At 40.0% G+C, this 6,692-nt stretch overlaps 1 pseudogene; it reads right to left on the minus strand.

The window, feature by feature from the left end:
- Positions 1-6,692, minus strand: part of LOC102843713 — a 59,496-nt pseudogene that overhangs the window by 13,988 nt on the left and 38,816 nt on the right.

A 6,692-nucleotide genomic window follows, 5' to 3' on the forward strand; every position in this document is an offset into this window, starting at 1 on the left:
TCGCAAGCCCCGGCCTGGAAATGCCTCTGCTGTCCTTGCAGATCTCCCAGCAAAGTCCAAGTTTACTAAGATGGCATTTCCCCACAGACCTCTGGGAACTGTAGTCGGTACCTGCAGTGGTAGCAGACAGGAAGGCTGCAGTGGTAGCAGACAGGAAGGCTGGGTCGCAGATCTCCCAGCAAAGTCCTATTAAATAGTTTTTAAAAATAACTTTACATAAAGTATCCCATCACTTTGGGAAAAAACATATGTTGTTGTTGTTAGGTACTGCTGAGTTGAGTATAACTCATAATGACCTTCTTAACAATAAATCTGAACCCTGGTCTAAACTGTGCCATCCTTGTCTTCTCCGATATACTGAGCCCATTGTTAGAGTCATTGTGTCTGTCCATCTTGTTGAAGGTATTCCTCTCTTTCTCACTGAAACTCTACCCTCCAAGCATGCTATCTTCTTCTAGTGACTGGCCTTTTCTAACATTCCCAGAGTATGTGAGATGAAGCTTATTTATCCTCCCCTCTAAGTAAGTAGCTCACTGGTTGCACTTTCTCCAAGACATACTTGTTTATTCTTTTGGCAGTCCATGGGATATTCAGCACACTTTTCCAACACGATAACTCAAAGGCCAACTGACTCTTTTCAGTCATCATTATTCATTGTGCAGCTTTCAGATGCATAACAAATAATTGAAAAGACCAACGTTTGGGTTGTTTTTATGTGCTGTTGAGTCACCTGTGACTCACAGCGACCCGATGTACAACAGCCCTAAACCCTGTTCTATACCTTGTCAATCTTACTGTCTCCAACATGCCTATCCCCATGACCCCATTGACTGAATCAATCCATCTCATCAAGGGTCTTCCTCTCCTACACTGTCCCTCCACCCTCCAAAGCATGATGTCCCTCTCCAAGGCCTGGTCCCTCCTCACAACATGCCCAAAGTATGTCAGATGAAGCTTCAGAATCCTTGCCTCCAAGGAGCAACCTGGTTTCACCCTTTCTAGGATGAACCTGTTTGTTCTCCTAGCCATCTATGGTGTATTCAATACTCTTCTCCAGGACCACAGCTTAATGGCATCAGCTTTTCTTCTATCATCTCTAGTCATTGTCCAACTCTCTGATGCATAGCAAGTAATTGCAAAGACCATAGCCTGTATCAGGAGCTCCATAGTCTCCAGATTGACATCGTTACTCCTCAGTACCTTGGAGAAGTCTCTGGCAGCAGACTTTCCAATGCAATTCATCTTTTAATTTCCTGACTGCTGGTACAAAGAGTGTTGCTTGTAGAGCCAAGCAAACTGAAGCTGTCAACAAACTCTCTCTTCATCATCCATCATGCTGCTGCCAATTGGCCCAGTGGTGAGAATCTTTGTTTTCTTGATGTTGAGCTTCAATCCATACTGAAGGCTGCAGCCCTTGACCTTCTGCAGCAAGCACTTCAGGTCCTCCTCAGTTTCAGGAAACAGGATTGTGTCATCTGCATAACACAGATTGCTGATGAATCTGTTGGAGAATCCTGATGCCACACTTCTTTGCTCTTCTTTAGCTTTAACTTGAACTTGCATATGAGTAATTGATGATCTGTTCCACAATCAGCACCTTCCCCAATGATTTCTTCCACAGATGTAATAGATCCGATTCCTGTACATACCATCAGGTGAAATTCATGTGTATAGCCTGCGTTTATGTTTCTTATAAAATGTATTTGCAATTAATAAGTCATTGTGCAAAATTCTATCATTCTACCTCTGGCTTCATTTCTGTCACCAATTCCATGTTTTCCAACTGCTGATTCTTCTTCTCTGTTTCCAAGTTTTGTATTCCAGTCACCCATTATTAATGCATCTTGATTGAATGTTCAATCAATCTCTGACTGCAAAAGTTAGTAGAAATCTATATCCTCCTCTTTGGCTCTGGTTGTTGGTACATATATTTAAACAATGGTTGTATTCACTGGGTTTCTTTGTATGTGTATGGATATTATCCTGTCACTCACAACATTGTATTTCAAGATGGATCTAGAAATGACTTTTTTAACTTGAAAGCAACCCCATTTTTCCTCAGGTTTTCATCTCCAGCATAGTAGATCATATGATCCCCTGACTCAAAATGTCCCATGCCAGTTCATCTCATTTTGCCAATACCTAGTATGTCAATATCTATGTGTTCCATTTCCTTCTTAACAATAAATACCCTATTTTCCTACATTCATGGTTCTTACATTCCATGTTCCAATAACTAGTGTCTACTTACAGCTGTTCCTCCTTCTAGTTGTTCCCCTACTTGAGGACTCATCCTCAGTTGCCTAATCTGCTAGTCTAAGTGTGCTCTGTTGTACATAGAACTTTCAAAGGCCTACTATTTTGGAATTGTATGGCCAGTCCTTCTTCATGTTGTTGTTGTTGTTAAGTGCCGTCAAGTCATTGAAAACTCATAGTGACCCTATAAAGGAAAGACCTGAGTGAGCACTGTTCATAGAATTTCCAGAAGCAAGCATTTTGGAAGTGGATGCCTCTCCTGCTTCCAAGCTTGTTTTAATCGAGAAGCTCCACCAAATATTGTCCACCATGAGTAACCATTATTGTGTTTGGAAAATCAGTGTCACTGTGTTTAGCATCACAACAACTATGAGTTACTTCTGTACAGCAGCAGAATGTTTGACAAAAAACAATTTAAACCAGGTTTCTGTAGAACCAGCTCCTGTAGATGACTTTCAAACTGTTTCCATCACCTTCTTCCTAGTCTTCTTAATTTGATTGCTCAGATTTAGAACATTATCTGACAGACAAGCATTTTAAAGAAAAGAGCAGATTAAAGATATTTTCCTGTAGTATAAAAAACCAATAGATTCCATCTTGTCCCCACCCTTGCCAGGTATGTTTTGAGCCACCCCTTGTTCTACTCCACCAGCATTTACATCTACTCTCACCTACTTCATTCAACATCAATCTCCCCTATCCAGCCCTTGATATGATGACCTATATGTCAATCTTTCTGGTCTTCTGTGATCCCTAACACCTCAAGCTGTTGCCAGTTTCTTTCTCTGCAGGCAGTATCTCTTGACTTAAGGAGTTTTGAACTTCTGCTCCAGGATTCACTTCTTGTGCCTTAGGGCATCTTCTCCATTTATGTTATAAGAGTTTCCCAGGGGAGGTTGATGAATCCTATAGATTTGGTACATAATGTTGCCTTCCTGGCTTGATCTGTGGGTTTCTGGGAGACGTAGTTATTTGTACCTGCATGGTATAGGTCCACTGAGACACTTTCTGCCACACATGTTGTACCCCGTGGCTCCACCTTTCTGTCCCCGTGCTCTGTGCTCCAAGATTTGAAGGTGGGCTTGACTAGCAGGCTTGTGGGAAACGTAGTTATTCATACCTGCATGGTATAGGTGCACCTTACTCTTCAAACTGACATCATTGCACCTTAGCTTTTTGGAGAGGTCCTTAATGGCAAATTTTCCCAATGTAATATGTCTTCTGATTTCTTGACTGTTGGTTCCAAGGTTTTGATTGTGAGACTAAATAAGATGAAATAACTGACAACCTTAAACTCTTCTCCCAGGTGGAGAAAAGAATAGATTCATTATGTTGTCTATTGATCTAGTGATGAATATTTTTGTTTTCTTGATCTTCAGATGTGATCCACATTGAAGACTGTAGGCTTTGATCTCCTTTCTACAGCCAGTGCTTCAAATTCTCTTCACTTTTAGCAAGCAAGGCTGTGTCATCTGCATAATGCAATTTGTTGATAGGTCTTCCCTGGATCCTGATACCACATTCTTCTTCATAAAGTCCAGTTTCTCAAATTATTTTCTCTGCATATAAATTGAAAGATCTGAAGAATGGATACAGTTCTGATGCATATCTTTCTTGATTTTAAATCATTCACAGTTCTTTTCCTCTGTTCGGATAATAGCTTCTTGGTCTAGGTCTAGATGTCACATGAACACAATTAAGTATTCTGGGATTTCCATTCTTTTCAATGCTAGTCACAATTTGTTATGGTTCACCCAGTCAAATACCTTTGCAACGTCAATTTATTGTGTTTTGTTTAAATGGTGGTGCATATAGCATGTGGACTTTGCCGCCTTTTAGGGGCTGTGCTGTGCCCCTCGAAGTGAATAAGGAAGTTCTACACTCCTAGTGGCCAGTGCTTAGACCTTGTGGGGTCACTTGGGACTGCACAGTATATGGTAGGAGGATTGTGCTTGCTTTCCCTGCAGACCGCAACATGGGCGCTCGGCATCGTGCCAGGGCCCACTCTATCCAGATCATGAAGGTGGAGGAGATCGCAGCCAACAAGTGCCGCTGACCTGCAGTCAAGCAGTTCCATGACTCCAAGATCAAGTTCCCACTGCCCCACCGGGTCCTGCGTTGCCAGCACAAGCCACGGTTCACCACCAAGCGGCCCAACACCTTCTTCTAGGCACAGCCCCTCTGCCTCATCCCAGTTTCCACAATAAAACGCCTTGGGGATTGAAAAAAAAAATTTATTGTGTTTTAACACGAACAGACATTCTTCCTGTATTATCTGCTTTCAGCCAAGATCCATCTGACATCAACAACGATATCCTTGGTGCTATGGCCTCTTCTATGGTGACCTTGAACTTTAGGCACTTCTCTATTGGTGTACTGGTCTAGGTGTTTTAAAATAATCTTTAGCAAGATTTTACTTGCAATGTGATATTAATGATATTGTGTGATAATTTCCACATTCTGTTGGATTGCATTTCTTGGGAATGGAAACAAATACGAATGTCTTTCAGTCAATTGGCCAGGTAGCTGTCTTCCAAGTTTCCTGGCACAGACTGGTGAACACGTCCGGGCCTGCACCTGCTTGTTTAAACATGTCAATTGGTAGGGAACTGTACTGTTTACCCAAAACTTGTATGTTGTTTCTGTTATGTACCATTAAGTTGCAACTGACCCAAAGCTTACCCTCTAGTTGGTTTTCAGAGGCCGTTAATAGCATGGGAGTAGATTGTCCATCTTTGCCCCTCATAACAGCTGGTGGGTTCAGACTGCATACCTTTGCATTGGCAGCACAACTCTTTACCACTAAATCTCCGGGGCTCCCTATGAGGGAGAGAAGATTAAATATAGAGATTCTCTATATTGAACATTATATATTTTTTCACTTAATAATACACTATTATAGTATGCAATATTATATAATATTATAATATGTTATATATAGCATTATATGTATATTCAATATTATAAAATAAGATGGCAAGAAGCTGTGCTACAATTCTGAAGCAACCACCAGCTGCTCTGTGTGAGGATGGGCAATCTTCTCCCATATGATTAACTGCTTCTGAAAACCCACTGGAGGGTCAGCTATGGGTCGGTTCTGACTGTATGGTAAAATACAATAATGTACTACAGTCGTATATTATTAAGTGAAAAAATATATAACATTTAATATAGAGAATCACTATTTCATTTTCTCTCCCTTACCTGCCCCAATTAATATGCTTTTAAAATATCAATAGTAATGGTTTATGAATCTTGGGAATATAAGAATTTTCTCTTTGGCCTATCATTTCTAAGCTTAAAATTTCTGTGGCTAGATAATTGTATACTTTAAAATTTTAGTTATTAAAATGACAAAACTCATTTAAAATTTCCTTCTGGTTTATCTGAATATTTTATATTGGTAACAAGATGGATCTATAAAAGCGCATTAAAATTGTTACAGAAGTTCATAAACAATTCTGTAAAGTTGACTGCTTTCTCAGACGCTCACCTTGATCACAAAATTGATTTAAGTCTGAATATTGTTTTATTTATTTTTGTTTTTGTTGTGTTTCTTTTTAAATAAAAATTTAATTCTATACTGGTTTATTTACAAAGTTCATATACATTGTTTTTCACAACAAGTCTTTCCTTTACTCATCCCTCCCTCCACCAATCAAATTGTGTGACCCTATGATTAACCCCTGCTCCCTTCCTCGACTGCCTATCCTTACCTCTCTGCTGCCCCCTTCCCCATGGATCCTTATATATATTCTATAATGGTCTTATACAGTATTTGTCCTTATGGGACACTGGGACGCGGCTCAGTAGAGTGTGGCTGCTAACCAAAAGATCGCCTGTTCAACCCGCTACTCCTCTGAGGGGAAAGTCTGCCAGCCTTAGAAACCTCACAGGGAAGTTCTGCTCCTCCAACTTGGGTTTGAGTTTGGGTCAGATAAAGTGAAAATTTATGCACACAGTCCCCCTTTTTATCTATTTAAAGATAAACAATTGGCACTCCTAAAAGTGGAATTCTTTTGTGCTGATATTTTAAACTTTTTGAGGTTGGCAAATGGATTGTGGGCAGAAAGGAATCTTTAAAAAAAACCCCAACCCAGCATGTTTCACAAGTGAGTTCTGTCTTTCTACATTGATTTAAGCACTTTAGAAATAAAAAATATCTCCTGGGATAGGCTTTGTATTCTCTGTCTCAATGAATGACCTAAAACGTCTTTTATAAAGCTGGGGATAAATTGCAGATTTCAGTCTGAACCTCTCCCAAAATGTGTGGAACATACTTTTTAATTTTGTTTACTATGAATCATTTTGTTTAAAGTGATACCGGAGAATTTTGTTTCTTGCTGCTAGTTGTTGAATGCTTACCAAGTGCAACACTAGGTTTGGAACATTTGATAGAAGTTATTCCTTGGATAGGGACATCATCCTTGGAAAGG

The sequence above is a fragment of the Elephantulus edwardii genome, unplaced genomic scaffold, assembly GCF_000299155.1.
Source record: "Elephantulus edwardii isolate Elephantulus edwardi_28Jun2011 unplaced genomic scaffold, EleEdw1.0 scaffold00134, whole genome shotgun sequence".
Taxonomy (NCBI): Eukaryota; Metazoa; Chordata; class Mammalia; order Macroscelidea; family Macroscelididae; genus Elephantulus; species Elephantulus edwardii.